Genomic DNA, 19,364 nt, shown 5'->3' on the forward strand with positions numbered 1-19,364 from the left:
GACCAGAATGAGGATTTATCCAAAAAATGATTGGATGAAGTTTTAGCTCCCCAAAACTTGTCCACTAGCACAATATCACCAAGACTGTAAATTCTGAAAAATACACGACACAAAAGCTGTACCTTTGCACAAAAAATGATAAATTAAATCTAAACTAAAGAGGTAGAATTAACCGATATTATGGATAGTGTTCTCTACACTAAGGAGCGCTGCTGGCCCTTGACTGCCTATACTTCCAGGTTACTGTTTCTTGGTGTATTTTAAAACCAACTTGATCACAATATGATGATCATTGAAACGCTGAAAAATGAAGAATATATTAATTGAAAAGTTCCTGGAAGAGCAAAGGAAGAGAAAAGTTTATCGTCTCACCTACTAGGCCAGTAATACTGCGATTGAACACTTATTTGTCATTTATAACTTCATATTGTTCCTTTTTCCATAGACCAGTATGAGGATTTATCCAAAAAATGATTGGATGAAGTTTTAGCTCCCCAAAACATGTCCACTAGCACAATATCACCAAGACTGTAAATTCTGAAAAATACACGACACAAAAGCTGTACCTTTGCACAAAAAATGATAAATTAATCTAAACTAATGAGGTAGAATTAACCGATATTATGGATAGTGTTCTCTACACTAAGGAGCGCTGCTGGCCCTTGACTGCCTATACTTCCAGGTTACTGTTTCTTGGTGTATTTAAAAACCAACTTGATCACAATATGATGATCATTGAAACGCTGAAAAATGAAGAATATATTAAATGAAAAGTTCCTGGAAGAGCAAAGAAAGAGAGAAGTTTATCGTCTCACTTACTAGGCCAGTAATACTGCGATTGAACACTTATTTGTCATTTATAACTTCATATTGTTCCTTTTTTCATAGACCAGTTGGATGATTTATATAAAAAATGATCCAATAAAGTTTTAGTTCCCCAAAACATGTCCATTAGCACCATATCGCGATGAATAAAAAATACTGAAGCAATATTTACCTCCTCTTAATTAGAAAATATTAGAGACGTCAAAATTCGAGAATTCCGAGCACTATAAACGTTCTTGATCTAAGATTGAATGTTAGTAAAGCGCAAGGTGGTTTTTCAGGGCACGGACTTGCAATCTTTAGTTACAGTCCAGGACCTTAATCTAGCCCACCTCAGCTTAACTAGAGCGAGATGAATAATTTTTGTTCTTCAAGAAAGAAATCAGGCTGCAAACGCAAGGGTTATTCAGAGACTTCGGGTCACGGACTTTCGATCTAGCGTCGCAGTCCAGGACCTCCCAGTTCTTTCGATACCCCGAGGCTTACTGCGCCGAAGAACGGAAAAGTTCCTAAGCGGCTAACAAGTGTAAAGCTCGAAGAGGGGAGTGATATACGGCCGTTCTGCTCCAATTCGGATTTCACACTTGTACAGACCATCAACGGAAATTTTCCGTTTCATAACACGTTCATCAGTGATTCACAACGACATCGCGATGCATTTGCAAACATCAGGAATTTGCTTCATTAAATATCGGACAAAATCAATAAGCCAAAAAATATTCCTTGAGAACCTTCATAGTGCAAGCAATCCTCGTTCAAATTGTATTTAAAGATATCCCCTATTTAAAATAACGACAGCTTCGACAATTTAATGCTATCAGTGAGACTCAAAAAAACTATAGATAAGAGAACTCTAGATCAGAGAAAAATGTGGATTTATCTGAGGATTTATCCAAAAAATGATCCGATGAAGTTTATGCTCCCCAAAACATGTCCACCAGCACCATATCACCAAGACTAAATTCTGAAAAGTACACGACACAAAAGCTGTACCTATGCACAAAAAAAGGATCAATTAAATAATCTAAGCCAATAATCTAGAATAAACCAATATATTTGGAACAGATATGGTGTTTTCTACACTAGGGAGCGCTGCGAGCTTTTGGAACTTTCTTAGTCTGAACAAATGAGCATATAAGGAGAGGTAGGTGTTTGGTCGTAGGAAATTTTTCAAACAAAGTCAAACTGATTTTGAAACCTTTTCCAATAGTTTGTACTTTGAAAAACTTAGAAACTGTTGGCTTCAGAAGTTCTGAAAGTGTTTAGAATCAGGAAAATTCTGAAGTGGTTGGTACTTTGAAAAATTTGTAAGTTTTTTAAAAAAATGGGTGTACAAAGAATTACATTGCACATGCTGTAAGTTAAAAATTTTCATATTGTCAGTACTTTGAAAAATTCTCATGAGGATGGTACTCAGAAAATTTTTGTCTCTTCTTTCGAAAGATCAAGTTTTTTGTACTTTTGAACAAGGAATGATTTACAAATTATATTGACTTTCAAAAATTTTTCGTGCTTAGAAAAATTCTGACTCTGTTAGTTTTATAAATATTCATAAGTTGCTTGAAATCGAAAATTTTATGACTCTTTAATAAACAGAAGATGCTTGGTCTTTTAAAAAATTTTCAAATGTTTTGTAATTGCAAAAACACTGTGTTCATACTTTACTTAGAAAAATTCAGATGCATATTTACTTCAAGTAACTTTTAAATTGCTTTGACTTTGAAAAATTTTCAAGTTTTTAGTACTTCGAAATGTTCTGCAATTGTTTAATCGCAGAAACTTTTTTAATTTGATAAAAACGGCTATATACAGAGTAGTAGTAGTTGGTTTTGGAAATTTGCTTCGACTTCGAAAAAATTTCAAATCGTTTACATTTAGAGAAATGCTGTTGGTAATAAAAAGATTTTTAAACTGATTTTCACTCATAAAATTTTTAAATTTTTTGTACCTAAATGATTAGAAATTTTTAAGTTCAAACATTTCATAAAGATGGAAAAAAAAACGTAGATTCGCAGAAGTTAGAAAAATTCAACTTAATTGGACTTGTTTTGTATTTGGAATTATTCCTAAATTCTTGGAACATAAAAAATTCTTTTAGTTGGGAAAAACTGGTATTTAAGAAGTCACAGGAGTATCTTTTTCTTAAAAGTGTTTTCACTTTGAAAAATTTTCCAATTATTTATACTATGAAAAATTCTTAATCTGTTAACTTTAGAATTTAGATATATTCTGAAATTGTTTGAATGTAGAAAACTTTATAAACTTTTTTTTTTCAACGAATGAGTTGAAAATTTCTGATTTCTAACTATTGAAACTTTTTTATACTTAGTTTACTCAACTTTAAAATTTTTCCTTTGAAAAAGTTTCAATTTTTTGTGCTTTGAAATAATTTAAATTTGTTTAAACATGCGAAATTTTTGAAGTCTGAAAAAAGGGATAGATAATCAGTAGCAGGTGTTTGGTCAATAAAAATTTTTGAACTGATTCAAACTGATTTTGGAGAATTTAAAAATTTTCATGCTTTAAAAAATTTTGAATCTGTGGGTATCAGAAAAATTTAGAATGTTAAGAATTAGATATATTCTGAAGTTGTTTGTACTTTCAATAATTTTTAAATGTTTTGTACTAAGAAATATTCTGAAGAAGTGGGAATGTGAAATTTTGTGAAGTTAGAAAAATTTTCGACTTGTTTCGACTTTGAAAAACTTTCAAATTCTTCGTACTTTGAACAATTATTTATCTAATTTAGAAAAATTCTGAAGTTTTCTGAAAATGAATTTTTTTTTTTAAAGTTGGAAAAAAACGGCTTGGATACAGGAAGTTTGGTCTTGGAAAAATTTCTCAAATGTTTTATTAGAAAAACTCTGATGTATTTATTACTTAGAAGAATTCTTAAGTAATTCTTACAATTCTAATACTCAATTTGTGTTATTTTATGAATAAAATAATGGAATATATAATAAAGTTATGAATTTTACTTCATAAATATCCTATATAGTAACTAAAATAACAATTTAATAGTAAAATTTGATTATTTACAATGTTAACATTCATTTTAGTAGAATGGGTAGACTCGCCCTATACGAAAGATTTGTCAGCAGTTCTATAAAATATACAGTAACAGCGTAACTGTTAATATTTTCTAAAATCGAATTCACAGCTTTAAAGAGGGATAAATAGAGATTACGAAACACCTATTAAAAGCCTTTTTTCTTTAATATTTACAAAAGTTTGACCACTTGAAAGTTGACAAACTGAAAAAATGGGTAGACTCGCCTCGGTTTACGGTAAGAATATTTCTAAGTACAAAACATTAAAAAAATTTTCAATGTACCAACAACTTCAGAATTTTCCTGATTCTAAACATTTTCTGAATTTCTAAAGCAAAACAGTTTCGAAATTTTTCAGAGTACAAAAAAAGGAAAAATTTTTCAAAATCCAAACAAGTTGAAAAATTTTCCAACTCCAAATTTCTGAAACTCTTGAAATACCTTTCTTCCAACTTCGAAAATTTTAAAACTTACCCAACTTCAAAATATTTTTAGGTACAAAAATTTTGAATATTTTTCGAAGTTAAAACAATTTGAAAGTTATTCAAAGTGCAAACAGAAAGTTTCTAAGTTCGAATTGTTTGAAAATTTTTCTAACTTCAAATTAACAGCCAATCAGAAAAATTTTGGTACACACGTGATTAAAATCTAGACGTAATTATCAAAACTTACATTTATCGAGTGACGTTATGAGCTTACTTAGCATTTTCAGGTTAATGTCAAAGGTGCCCAGTATTGTGCTCATATTTCAAAACTGTTTCTTAATAAAACGAACTTTAAGGGAAAATTGTTAATGGGTTATAATTACACTATATTACTGATAATGAGTATGCAAATTCATCATGTCTAACTCATAAATCATTTTATTCAACTGAATATAGATAATTATCACTTAGAATGATTATTAAACATTTATTACATCAACTCACTAAATATAAACATTGTGACTATGAAACTATTTTAACAGTTTAGAATTATTAGACATATCAATTAAAATTAATTATCTCTAAAGGGTTTATTTAGAAATTAAATCAATGCAATTATAAAGCTTTATAGGGAAAACAATAACATTAATTTAAACCAGGAGGCTCCGCCCCCTGCTCGCTAACGCTCGCCAACCCCCGAGAATTGCTACGCAATCCTATGTGGCTCACGACGTGAACCATGGCTCGCTGCGCTCGAGATTCGCCACTCCTGTTCTAAGGCAATACTAAAAAGAAATTTGGTTAACTTCAGCTATATGTCAGCAAGTTTTGAAAATAAAATATTAAATTAGATTTAAAAGTTTGAATTTTATACGAGCTTTAAATGCTTTCTATGTAAACAGTTCGTATATTTTGTTGTAAAAAGCGAAAAATGGAGATCATGAATTTTTACTTTGAGTTTTAATTTTCATCTATATTTTCTTCTACAGAAGTCACAGAGTTAGTTTTAACAAGTATCAAAGGAATGTAATCAAAAATATAGAGTTCAAGTTAGGCTTTAATCGTTCAGAAATGAAACGAACAGAAGTATATATCAAAATTTAAAAATTGCTCTAAACAATTTGAATAATCTGTGATTTTAAAAAGATAAGAAAATAGTCTAGTAAAAAGTTGAAATTTTATATAAAATCCATTAAGAAACATATTTAGTTTAAATCTAGATGTGGGGAATACTAACATGAATTAAACTAATATCGAATAACGAAATAACACTAAATTACCAACTATTTAGTAACAACTTTAAAATGAAAAACTGAATTCGAACATACTTCAGATTTCCAAAGTAGTTGGGGAAAAAAGCTCTGCGCCCTGAAACTCTTAAAACCAAAGTAAACATGCTCTTGTGGAATCGCTAATTTAACTGAAGCAGACAAAAATATTCTAGTTAGCAAAAGTTTCGGAGCGCATGCGTAACAAAACAAATCAGAAAAGATTTCTCCTAATAAGTTATCGTTAGATTATTCAACTACGGCTGGAAAATTAGGAATACTTTAATATTGTCACAAGAAAAGTTCTTACAATATTATGTTAAATAAAATTAACTACGCATTTTTAATACTGCGTTTCCCGCCTTCGCATGTTTTCATGCTTTATAAAGTGAAAAAAAATTTTTTTTTAATGAAACTAACCCGCATTTGCTTTAAATGGTGATAAAAAAAAAACACGAAAACCTCCCACGGTTAGTCTCACTGCAAGGGATCTAGCCTATGATCCATCTACCACTGAGGATATTTAACGTCAGGACAGTGATTGGTGTTAGTCGGGTACGGGATTCTTGTAGACCAGCAATCGCTGGGATTCGAACCAAGTTCACCTCATTGGAAGGTTCTATCTCCCGAAACCACCAAGTCACTCTGAACCATTTGTATCACCGCGTTACACATCTGCAACATACATGAAAATTCAATCCTATAATGAGCTGGATTGACCTATAAAATCGAACTAAATTCAGGTAAAGAAAATATTGCAAACTCGGGGGAACCAAGTTTTGCTGCAGCTGCCAATATTAAAATGCGTTTAGCAAGAATTGCTCCACGACAGGATGGCAGGATATACAATTTTTTTACAACAATCCCCTTGATTGTATATTTGGCTAAGGAGGGATTGAAAAATGCGGTGTGAGACCTTGTTACCATAAAAACAACAATTTCAAAATTTTTCACATGAAGTTTTAAATATATTGGAATTTTTGTGCTATTTTTCACGATAGTGGAGATGCTCAACAAATGCTTTTTATCAATAAATTTTTAATTTTAAGGTCTTAATTTCTTCATTATTTTTTACACGCTTAATATGATGTATTCTAACATCTACGTAAATATTTCTTAAATCAGACTTGTTGAGTTACAAAGGATTAATGGTTTAGAATTTTTTTACAATCTAATGAATAAAAGAAGAAACAAATCTAGTTATATTGAACTACTAGCCGCCAAAGGCGGCCAGCTGTCCGCCCCGCTAAAGGTTTTCACAAATAAAGTTTTTTAAAACATAGCAAGAAATCTGAAGATTAGTGGATCTGAAATTAGTGTTCCTGTCCTGCAATTTTGTCTTCATATCCAGTTCTGCTGCAGATGTGTTATAGCTCTTGAGGATGTTTGAAGATGTAACTTTGCTATGGTAATCTAAGGCCTATGGTAACCTAACCTATAATATAACTATCAGGTGGAGACTTGTTTTTTTTTAAAAAAAAGCCTCAGAAATTGTAAAAGCATACAAAAGTTGCTTTCGAAATCATCATTGGCCAATAGCTGAAAACCTCTTCTAATCTTCTTTGACGTTTCTCTGATACTTCTTGGGCTCTAGAATTGCTTGTCGAAATTCGGTCATGTTCCATCCTTCTTTGACGTTCCACAGACGTTTCTTGGGCCCTTTTTCTTTGAGAATCTCTTAATATCTTTTTCTTTGACAAAATACAAAGTTTCTTGGAAGGCGGTTCTGCCATGTCAGTAATCGGGATTTTAAGAAGTCAACGAATACTTTAGAACAACAATTACTACGAAAGCAAATCATGAAACTTCAATATTAAAATCTAAGTGCTTACCTGCAAACTGAAACTTTCTGAAAATAGCTAATTACATTTAATAAAAACTTAAAATAAAGAATAGAAAAACCAAAGAAATCCAAGATAAGTGTGATCGTTCCTTCTATAACAATTAAATTCCTATTTTATATATTATATAGCTACAACGCTTAAGAAAAAAAACTAAAATGCTAAATACATGAGAACACGAAAGCAAATTAATTTTTTATGGTATCTATTTCTATATCGCTACAAAAATTATCGTCCTCGCTTAAGAAAAAAAAAATAGAGCGTGGAAAGAAGAAAAACTTATTATAACAGCGACAAATATATCAAAGCGAAGCGTTCTATTTACGTATCGAATATGCTGCCACATTTTTAACACAAAAGTTAAACTTTTCTCCACTTCGATAATTGTAAATTAATGCGAACTTTACAATTAAATTATTAATTCCTTTGTATATTAATGGCTTAAGTTGTCGAAAATTAATATTCCAATTGTAAGGTTCGCATTAGCATACATATATAAGAGTGGAGAAAAGTATATGCATTTTTTAATAGTTTTTTGAATATGGCTCTTTGAAGACGAAAAAGCATAGATTTTCTTACAAAATGACTGATAACTAAAAAACTAATCCAAATTTTCGAAAAAGAAAAAAATTACTTGTTCATTATGTCAAAACACAATTACGTGCCGAGTTTCGTGCCTGGGCGAGGCTTCTGGGGCGATATATTGTGATTACAGACACACACGCAGCCGCGTTTATTATTATGTATAGATTACCAGACCTGTGCTGAGGTTCAGAAACCTAGGTTGTGTGAAAAATCAAAAGAAACTAATCATATTCAAGAGCTAAGTTGGGTTCTGTGCACAGTGAGTAACAATTATGGATGCAACATATAGATGTAGATGCAACATATAGAGAGGCAGACAAGGGCGCCGGCAGAATATTATAAAAGGAGGTGCAATCCTCTAACAAAAAAACAAACAAAAAAAGATATTCTGTTATTACATTTTGTTTTGTTATTACCTATACTTTCATGGGTTAATATTTTTTGAAGATGCATTTCATCATTGCTAACAAGATATTTTTAAAAAAAAGTACGAATTTCTTGTATATACCGCGAGAAACTGTATTGATGGCGCTATCATAGCTACTGACTTTGAAACACAAAGTCACTGCTTTGTTTATATCTTTCGAACAAAGTGTCTTACCCTTCCAAAAATTTGGAATTGATATCATTATTGATTATACTTTACACTGTTGAAATATAAAAGAAATCAAAAAAGTCCAAATTGCAAAAAAATATTGTTTTTTTCAAAAAATGAATTTTTTTTGTTAAAAACAAGTAATTTTACATTTTAATGTTGATTTTCTTAAAATTTGAGAAAAATTACTTCAAGAAAGTGTATTTAAATATTTTTGTTGCTGGATGGCAATACGTTAAAAAATTTCTTGCAAAGTCGTGCGCGCAAAAAAACGAAATTTTCAAAAATTCGTATAGTCAAAAATATGCAATTTAAACAAAAACGCAAAAATAAATGTGTCTATTTTCAATAAAGAACAATAAAAAAATAAATTATATCATTTTTGTATCATGGGTGTAAATTTTTAATGGACTGCCCCTTAATTATTTGTTTAGAATAAAAATATTTTTAGTAAAAAAATTTTATAGCAATTTTTTTCTGTATCTCTTTAATTGTTTAAAAAAATCTAGGGGGGTGCAAGTGCACCTCCTTGCACCCCCTGCCGGCGCCCTTGGAGGCAGATGTTATCCATTACATTACAATCAACTACAAATTTGCTGAACACATCTGATTTATCTTCCACAACATTTAGGACAGTAATTCTCAAAAAAAAATTTTGTCGCGGTATTCTTAAAGATTTCGAAATTAAATGTGAAAGAAGATTAAGATAGTTTAAAAGTTGTATAATTATCTGGAAGACACTGTAAAATAGCTTGATGATAATTTTGACGCCCGGTGACTGAGCGATAGCGCTGTCGTGCCACAGGTCCTTGGTTCGATCCTCGGGCCGGACGAGGTTGACTCAGACTTTCATCCCTTCAGTGGGTCGATAAATGTGAGTACCAAGGAACTAAACACTGAGGGTTCCGCGTTCGACTGACCACCTAAAGCGGAACATCTGCTCCTGCACCCCAGAGCCCAAGGTCAAGAAAACTGAGATGAGCACAGTAGGCTTTGGCCCTCTATGAGCTGTCGCGCCGCTGAGTTTAGTTGTTAGATAATTTTGAATGCGAAATAAAATATGTGCCACAAAAACAGTAAGGGATTCATTACTTTAACTGTAATTTTTTTTTTTTTGCTAGTTATTTTTTGCTAGCTAGTTTTTGTTAGCTAGTTTTTTGTTAGCTAGTTTTTTGTTAGCTATGCTTTGTTAATTTGCTTTTATGACTATTGATTGCATCATCATCATATCTGGCTAGACAGCCCAGGGTGGGCCAGTGCCTTGCTTTGAATTCGAATCCACTTCGCTGTACTTTTGACACTTGTTCGCCAGTTTCTCTCCTTTAGAGTAAGGTAATCAGTCTCAACTAAATCCAGCCATCTCAGCCTGGGTCTACCTCTTTTCCTGTTCGTTAGGGGTTTGTGTAATAGGATTTTCTTCAAATTTGAGTCATCATTCATTCTGAAAATGTGAGCTGCCCAGTTCATTCGATTTATTTTTATGAATTTCACAATATCTGGCTCTCTGAAGATTTCATACAGTTCAGTATTGTTGATTGCATAGCTTATTTTAATTGTTAAATTATGAATTTACAAAAGGAAATAAAAGCTATCTTGCTTTCGTTCGTTAATTAATAATTTTTATAGTCATTAAATTTATTATTTTAAATTTTTTATAACATTTATAACATTTATAACATTTCAAGAATGGCAGAGACAGGACCATCGCTGACAAAGATGTTCACACCGTTGAAAATTTATAAAAAAGTATACTTTATAAAATTTACTGGTAATTTGAAGAAAAAAAAAAGCATTGAAAATTTTTACTATATCAATTCTAAAATTTGGCGACGCACAAAAGTGCAGAGACAAAATCTGTGAAAAGATCGAGAATCACTGATTCAGAGTCTCATTTTAAACTAGTGATGGGCAATAACAGGTATTTTCAAATAACAGGTTCCAGCTGTTAAGATACAAAATAATACCTGTTCCAAAATAACAGGTCTTAGAAAAAAGTCTTCAACTTTTTTATACTTGAAAAATAGTTTAAAATGGCAAGTATTTTTGTAACAGATACATATTTTTCTATTAATTTCACAATATTATTAGGAAAAGCATTTTTTTTTCTATGGGTAAGGTTTTTTCGAATTAATTTTTAAACAATATGAAAGCAATTATATATTAAATTATTTTTTATTCTCTATTGTTAAGTGATTTTCAATAATAAAAAAAGCAATTAATCAAACTTTTAACATGTCATTTGCCTGATAATGTTTAAAATTTCAGTCAATTTTAGAGAAGATTATGAAGTCCTTTATTTTTATGTGCTACAGATTTTGAAAAAATAATGTTGAGACATTTCTGTAAATTCATAAATAACATCTAAATATCTGTATTTCTTAAAGACAAGTGTTGTAGCATATTTCAAAAGTGTGTTGTACTTCAATTCAGTATCGTTTTTTTCTTCAGTAAAATATTTACTTTTATGAATTAAACTGAGGTTCATTGGGGCTTTTTTTATCATTCAAAGTATTAGTTTTGAGGTTTCGTTATATTTATTTCAAATTTTCAGAAAACATCGTTTGACTCACAAAAAATTTACTCACAAAAAAGTACACATTTTCTTTTTAATGCTCAAACGTGACAAAAGAACTATAAAACATATTTGCTTTATAAGTCTAATCTACAAAATATAAATTCTGTACCATTTATACATTATGTAGCCAAATGCTCTGTTTCTTGTTCTCAAAGAATTCTAAAAAAAAATTATAAATCGATCCGTTGCACACTGTATGATTTATCACAAATGCTTTAAAAGATCCAGGAGAACCTAAACATTTCCAACCATATTTTTTCGTAATATTCGTCCTCTAGAATTTAAAGTTGACAAAAATTCAATTAAATGTAAGCTTAAATTCTTTTACTGTGTAAACTTTTTTACAAAATAGATTATACAAAAACTTGCTTTAAACAAGATGTTTATTTGATACAAATTTCGTTTTGTAAAAAGCCGCGAAGTTCTGTGCTTATATAGAGGTTCTAGTTGCGTAACAAAATTTGTAAGTTTAAATATATAAATAAAGCTGATTAATTTTAAATCATTTGTTAAATCGAATATCTAGTAAACAAAGCTGTGTTTAAATTACTCTTTTTTTCAACTCCTACAATTTTGGCAGGAGCCCCTATTTGCTGCCGCTCACCTGCCCCCATGATTACTTCGCAACCATCGTCGTTTCTTTTTGCGAAACAGATAGTTTTCCCAGATCTGAAGGTACTCGCTTAATGTAAATATATTCTCTCCTTCGTTTAACCCTCTAACTACAATTCCCCAAAGATTTGTTTTGTGATTATTATTACGATCCATTTGTTTCCTAATCACTTCATTCTAACGCCACTTTCGTAAAATTATTTATATTTTCTGACATAATAAATTTAGTGAATTTTACTGACAGTGATTTATAATTTCATTTACTTAAATACCTAAAAGTAGTCTAACTGCATACATTGCAACCCAGTTCAACTTTTTAAATATAATTCGAATAACATCAATTTATAGTTTTAAACTAATAAAAATATATGTTTACTAAAATGTAATTGATTCAGCTTTACCAATTTGCACGAGCTAAAACATTTAACAAATTAAATACAACAAGAGCATGCAGGTAATCCAATATTTTCTTAAACATTTCTAAAAAAAATTAAATATTCAAAATGAACACCAGTATACGAATTTAGCATAATTTTTAAAGAAACAAGCCTTTTAATAACAATTCTAAACTTTTCTTGGATTGTATAAATAATATTTTAATTTTAAAACAATAAGCACATTAATTTAAAAACATCACATACTATGTAGCCTTTAATGATAATTTTTATATCAAGTAAAATTCAGACCAATAAGGGACAAAAATTCGCCAAATTAACTGTAACAGATTTTTTTCCTTTCCTGCAGAATATTATCATTTAAAGATATATTATTTACTTTCTTCAAAAATTCAAAATAAATAAATCTCTTAAGCAACAAAATAATAGGCAATGCCAGAGAGACATCTATTTGTATGCGAGTGGACGAAATTCAGCGAAATAACAAATCACTCTTCACGTTTTTAGCATTGATTGAATTACCACAGCAAATAACTACAACGGAAGTAAAGGACACGCCATCATTTAAAGATATTGAGATTCAATTCGCGACCTCAAAGATCACGGTCACCTCCAAAACGAAAGCCGAAAAAGAAACCCGCAGCGAAAGCTAGGGAGGTGGGGGGCCAACGTCGTAAAGAGGTGTCTGGATTCTCCAAGTAAAACTCCTTCCCCCAAAAGACGATTGTAATTAATACAGTAAACACAGTAGGCAGCAGAAATAGCCATTAAAAAATGTGGAGCACTTTCAAGTAAATGAAACTCCTTCCCCCAAAAGACGATTGCAATTAATACAGTAAACACAGTAGGCAGCAGAAATAGCCATTAAAAAATGTGGAGCACTTTCAAGTAAATGAAACTCCTTCCCCCAAAAGACTATTGTAATTAATACAGTAAACACAGTAGGCAGCAGAAATAGCCATTAAAAAATGTGGAGCACTTTCAAGTAAATGAAACTCCTTCCCCCAAAAGACGATTGTAATTAATACAGTAAACACAGTAGGCAGCAGAAATAGCCATTAAAAAATGTGGAGCACTTTCAAGTAAATGCCAGCCACAGTTACTCTATTGTAAACAATTCACTATTTCAAACAAAATATTCTGAATTTTTTATTAAATGTATAAAATTCATAAATTTAATTACCTTAAACTTCATTACTTAACTTCCTAAATAGGTTCCTAAAAAAATAATAGCTATGTAATTAGTTTTAGAGTCCTTAATCGCTAACTGTAGGCTTACTTTGGCTAAAGGTTAGGAATTGTTTCTCCTTTTTTTCCTCTCATTAATTTCATTTACGTTTCTATTTCAGTACATAAAATAAATAATAGTTATTTTATCATTCACAAAATATCATTTGATAGATTAACACGGAAAAAAAATATTTACATATTATTCTACTACTCTTCATCCTCTCTCTGTAGGGGAGAGTGGAGTCAATTGTAACAGGGTACGATTGTAACAGAGACAAAATTTCTAGTGTCGGGTTCTATATTTGGTTCCTAGGTGGCGCACAAGGTGTATTTAATAAATCTACATGTACACCCCTGCTGGCAACCATTTTTATGTACTTTTGAAAGAGTTACATTACAAAAGATATTTTCACGCTACGTAAGTACTTTTTTTGGGATTAGAATATTATATTGTAACAAAGTAATTTTGTTTGAACAAATAAAAATTACTAATCGAATATGTAAGTGAACACCTTAATTAACCTTTCAATAGTAAAAAATTAGTTTTGTTAATTAACTAGCATTGTTTTTAACAAATGAAGCTGAAATGGCGTCTTGGGGACGATTGTAACAATAAGTAAAGGGACGAGTGTAACAGCTGAAAATAAATAATCTTACGTTACAAACCATTACTTAACTCCTTAAGAACCACCAATAGTTTCTTATATCATTTATATTATGTTTATTTGTCACCTTTCACAGCATAAATTAAAATTTTTAACCCCTTAAAGTTAAAAGTTTAACCCTTTAGGTCTCTGCTCATTCTTATTTTCACTCCTAAAATATCACTACTATTTTGATCATTAAAAAAATATATCACAACTATGATAGTATGTATAATTAACTATGACTTAGTTGAATTTATGAACTGTTAAAATTGACCCCGTAAGTGGGGACAATTGTAACAAGTGCACGACTGTCGAAAATTGTTAATAACTAATATAATAACATTTAAAATGAGATATTTATTTTTTTTTCTAGTAGAGGATAGTCTACTTTACTCGTCTGTCAATTAATACTAATAATAAATTGGATTTTTTGTTAGTTAAATATAGTTAAGTAAAATATGTTACAATTGCCCCACTCTCCCCTACTATTGTACTACCCTTTATGCTTCGTCATCTGCATAAACATCGAAAGTCACAACTCTAAAACTTACAATTTTTATATCTTAATAATTATTAACTAGATTTTTTAGGGATTTCAGAAATTACATAAAAATATTGTACTAAGTAGTTTAAATGATTTCGTATTTATATATACATAAGTTCAGCATATTACACAGAGCATATTCAGCATATTATTGAACAGAGTGCAAAAGGATTAAAGATAGGGAGAAAAAATATAGTGTTTGATAATATAGCTTGCATATAAAGAAAATATAGTGTTTAAATAAAGCTTGAATAGAACATACTAAGATGTCTAGAACATATTAAATATAGTTTTAATAATTTTAACAACCCCTTTTTATATTGAAATAAAAAGTAAAAATATTTATTGCTTATCATACGCCCGAAAATCCAAAGAGTATGGAAGACAGGTCACCGTGCCCAGCATTGCTGCAAATTAGCTTAAACTGCAAAATACTAGGAAAGGCTGTGACAAAATACTAGGCTGTTCCAAAATATTGCCTGTTCCAAAATACTAGCCTGTGATAAAAATAACAGGCTGTTCCGATATAGCATATTTAAAATATTAGGTGGTAGTTTTATTAATAGGTTGTTAAGACACAGAAGTAGAACCACAAGGGGGGAGGGGCTAGCAGTGGACTAGCAATAATTTTTTTTTTCATTTAAACCTTAGAAACTATTTTTTTACTAAGAAATTTAAAACACCCTTAACGTATTTTAACAATATAATTGCAGAATAATGATTTCTTTAGGAGTGAAATTAAAAAAAAAAAAAAGGCATTTAATGATTTACTTCGGACGCAAAATAATTTTAACGAAACGAAATTTAAGTACTATTATTAATTTATGATTGGAATTAATATTTAAGTTCATAGAACGACATCTAGTTTCATTGGAACTAAATTTTAAGACTTCTAATTACAGCTCTTTTATTTTTTAGACTATGAAAACACAGATATTGAGATTCATCATAATTTCACATATACGTTTCAAACTTATCGTATGCTACTCACGTCCCGCAGTGGACTGATCGCTAAATTCTGCCACACGGTTCCCATCAGACCACTAAAGTCAAGCATCACTGGCTGCCGTCAGGGTGCGGGTGGGTGACCACTTGGATCAGTCTGCGTAGGGACCGAGGGTGTGCGGTACGGGTCCTCGTTAAACTGTTTTACCGTAAAGTGCTCCAATTCCGCTGCAGGTCGTCGGGCTACCGAAGCGGGGATGCCTCTGCAGAGGATCAAAATTGTGATGGCATGTCTTCGGATCATCCTCAGGGATGCTTCCCAAACCGTTGCCAATAGTCCAATGTGCAGCTCTTGTGCGACGTAAGTGAACTACAACGCGTGCTATTCACGCGAGAAGTTTTTTATTCTTGCTGCTACAAGTAAACAGTTTTTGAAGTCTATAAATTGCTTTTAAGTTTAGAAATATCATGCTTACACTTACAGGGAGGGGAAAAAAAAAAAGACTGTTGAAAACATTTTGTTCAATTGATCGGATTTTCACGTTTTAAATGCTATCTATAATAAGTCAAATTCTTTGACTAAACCGATCTTTTGTTCGTTGAATTTGGGTTATTTGTTTTTCCTTTTAATTCTATTTAGGCTTGTTAATTTTACTTTTTACGTATTCCATGCAAAAAAAAAATTATAATATTAAATAAATATAATAAAAAATTTAAACGAATTAAAAAATTTTATTCATTGTCATAAGATTTGTTTAACTAAGAGAAATACAATGTATTTTTGAAATTATTACTTAATTTATACTAATTTGTTTAATAATAGTTGACGCAATTTTGAATACCAAGGCACATTAACTCGTGTATCATTTTAATCTACGTAATTTTAAATGACACAATGCAAAATTCGAATGGCGTCATGTCTTTTTGAAATTTTTTAACTTAGAAACGACTTGATTAATAATGTTCAAATTTTGCATTTTAAAATTGCACAGTTAAAATTATGTAAAATTTACATAGCTTAAATTTTAGTTTTGTTCTAATTTTAAATAACAAACAATAGATAATTATTTAAAATTAATTTTAACATTTAATTTTTTTTGGATAAATATATTTTATAATTGTGTGATCAATATTTCCAACTAGCTTCAAAATTTCTTGAGATATGGCGATCTATACTCGTTAAATTATTAGATTTAAAACAGCTCTAAAAAAATTATAATACTAGAAATACAAAACTTGTATAGACTCTCGCAATGTCTGGCTACGGCCTTGTAATAATGAATAAAACGTGCTTTTTTTTTTCTTATTGTAAACTGTGCAAAGATTGCCAAAAAACAGTTTAACATTTTTAAAAAAAAGTAGAAAAATAAATTTTTGCCAAGATAATTGAATTAAAATTTTTGCCTAGTATTTTGGAACAGGCCTTTGGAAGTAACCTGTTATTTTTATATCAGGTATGATTAAATAACAGGTTCCAAATACCTGTTCCAGAAAATATTGAACATCCCTATCTTAAACAAACTGAAACAGGTTCCAGACTGATGTGGGTTGGCTGCATAAACGGAAATTTTTAAAATACTAGAAGTGAACATCCTGGCGAGCTGGAACATCATGTAAAAGGTCTGTCCTCCTAGGGAAGCCCGTATCCAGAGGGGGGGGGGACCATTCGGACAAATCCGCCCACCGAAATTCTGGGATTCAAACTTTTTAGTCTTTCTTTGAGCCTCTCAGTAAAAAGAAAAACAAAAACTATAGAATCAAACCTTTTCCCAGTACACCACCTTAGCTAGTGCATCATCTTCACTTGACCTTGTGGCAGGGCCGGATTAACCTATAGGCACACTAGGCACGTGCCTAGGGCCTACAAAATTCAGGGGCCTACGAAAAACTTGGGAGAAAAAAAATTTTTGACAAAAATAATTTAGCTTTAAAAACAACAAGTGTATTTTGCACAAAATTATGAAGATACAAATAAAAATATAATATTTTTCGGTAATAAATTATTTTGCAGAATCTTATGATCTAATATATTACTTTTTTGTGATTTTTGGATTCAACGAAATCTTGTATTATGCTGTCGAATTCCAAACTACGCAAAATGTCGTATTCAATAGACATAAGTGCGAGCGATGCCAAACGATCTTGATTCATTGTTGAACGCAAATAATTTATCAATTTTAATCTGAAGAAAAATCTTTCTCCTTCTGCATTTGATCCAAGAATCAACAAATATATTCTTAATGCAATGTGAACGTTAGGAAAAGTATTCACAAGTTTATCTTTAATTTGAGCCTTCAACATTTCTTGTGCAGATTTATGTTCATACAAATTTGAAAATAGTAAAAATTCATCTACAAAGTTTTTCTCTAAATCGGATGAGTAAATTTTCACCAATTTTTGCGCTTTTAGTTTGATCTCAGATTCTGACAAATTTTTGTGTAATTTCCTTGTAATTCGGGTTCGATAAAACAGTGATTAATGACACTTTTTGGTCGATCCAGAAAACTGGGAAATTCAGACATCCGGGATAGCGATGGTCCCGAGCATCCCAGATAATTAGTTCTCCACTGTATAAATATTTCTTGTAATTAATCTCACTATCAATTGCACTGTTTTCTTTGCTAGTTTGTTGTTGTATTGCTGACGTGAAGTGTTTTAGTTATCGATCGAACTAATCATAATGGTATTATCGATATCAACTGCAATATCGGCAGTATGTCGGTATTGCAGATAAAGTTCGATAAACAAATTTGTAAATTAAAATCCATATTAATAAAAATGCAAAAAAAATATGCAAGAAAATTTTAGCAAATATTTTGAAAAGAGGGGAGGAGTGGGGGAAGGAGGGGAGGTCCCAATCACGGCTATGCCTAGGGCCCACGAAAGGTATAATCCGGCTCTGTGCCTAGGGCCAACGAAAGGTCTCTGCCTTGTGGCTCATCTTTCCTTCGATTAGACTCCTCCCCCGAAATCAATTGTTTTTCAGCATATTAATTTATGCAATTTCCGAATCTACGCAGATTTCATTGACATAAAAGCCTCATGGGAGAAATGGGCATAAAAGTGGAACCTGCTTGAACCCCCTTAGACCAGATACGGCACTTTCAGCAATGGAAGAATGTATCTTTTTCCCCCAAACATTTATTGCTTGTTATCAATATTGGCTACGTTGCCAATCACCACATCAACTGCAGAAAGAACTTTTTCTATTCTTAAACGCGTAAAAACAGCAACAAGAAATGCTACTAAAGAAGAAAGGCTAACAGGGCTAACTTTATTAAGCATATTTCGGGATATTCTGGTTTGTCCTAAAAAAGTAATCGAAACATTTTCTTCAAATCCCTGTCGCATGTCTTTGTAAACTTTGTTTACAAATTGATTATAATTATTATTACAAATTATTTTTTAATTAATATTACATATTTTTAATTACTAGTTTAACTTTTGCAAACAACAGAATAAACAATATTTGTTACAATGTTTTCCCCCTACTTTGCAAGTCTGAAACTGTCCTTGCTTCTTACCACATCCCCCCACCCCGAAAAAATATCCTGGCTACGGCCTTGCCCCTAGGGCAGTCGAAATTGTCCCTCCAAGAGAAGACCAAACAATAGATTTAGAAACCAAACTACGTATAGTGGTTATTCAAAAATCGCCCCTGATAGTATAATCACTTCGATTTTGATGACCCAAAAAGTCTCAGCCCTTAAAAAGTGTGAAAAATGACCTTAAAAAGTGCGAAAAATGCCTTTAAAAATGCGATAAATGCGCTAAAAATGCCTTATGACATGACTTAAATAAAGTAAAAATATTAAACTAAAACAATG

Source organism: Parasteatoda tepidariorum, chromosome 2 (assembly GCF_982258835.1).
Source record: "Parasteatoda tepidariorum strain Cologne lab strain chromosome 2, Ptep-v5.0, whole genome shotgun sequence".
Classification (NCBI taxonomy): Eukaryota; Metazoa; Arthropoda; class Arachnida; order Araneae; family Theridiidae; genus Parasteatoda; species Parasteatoda tepidariorum.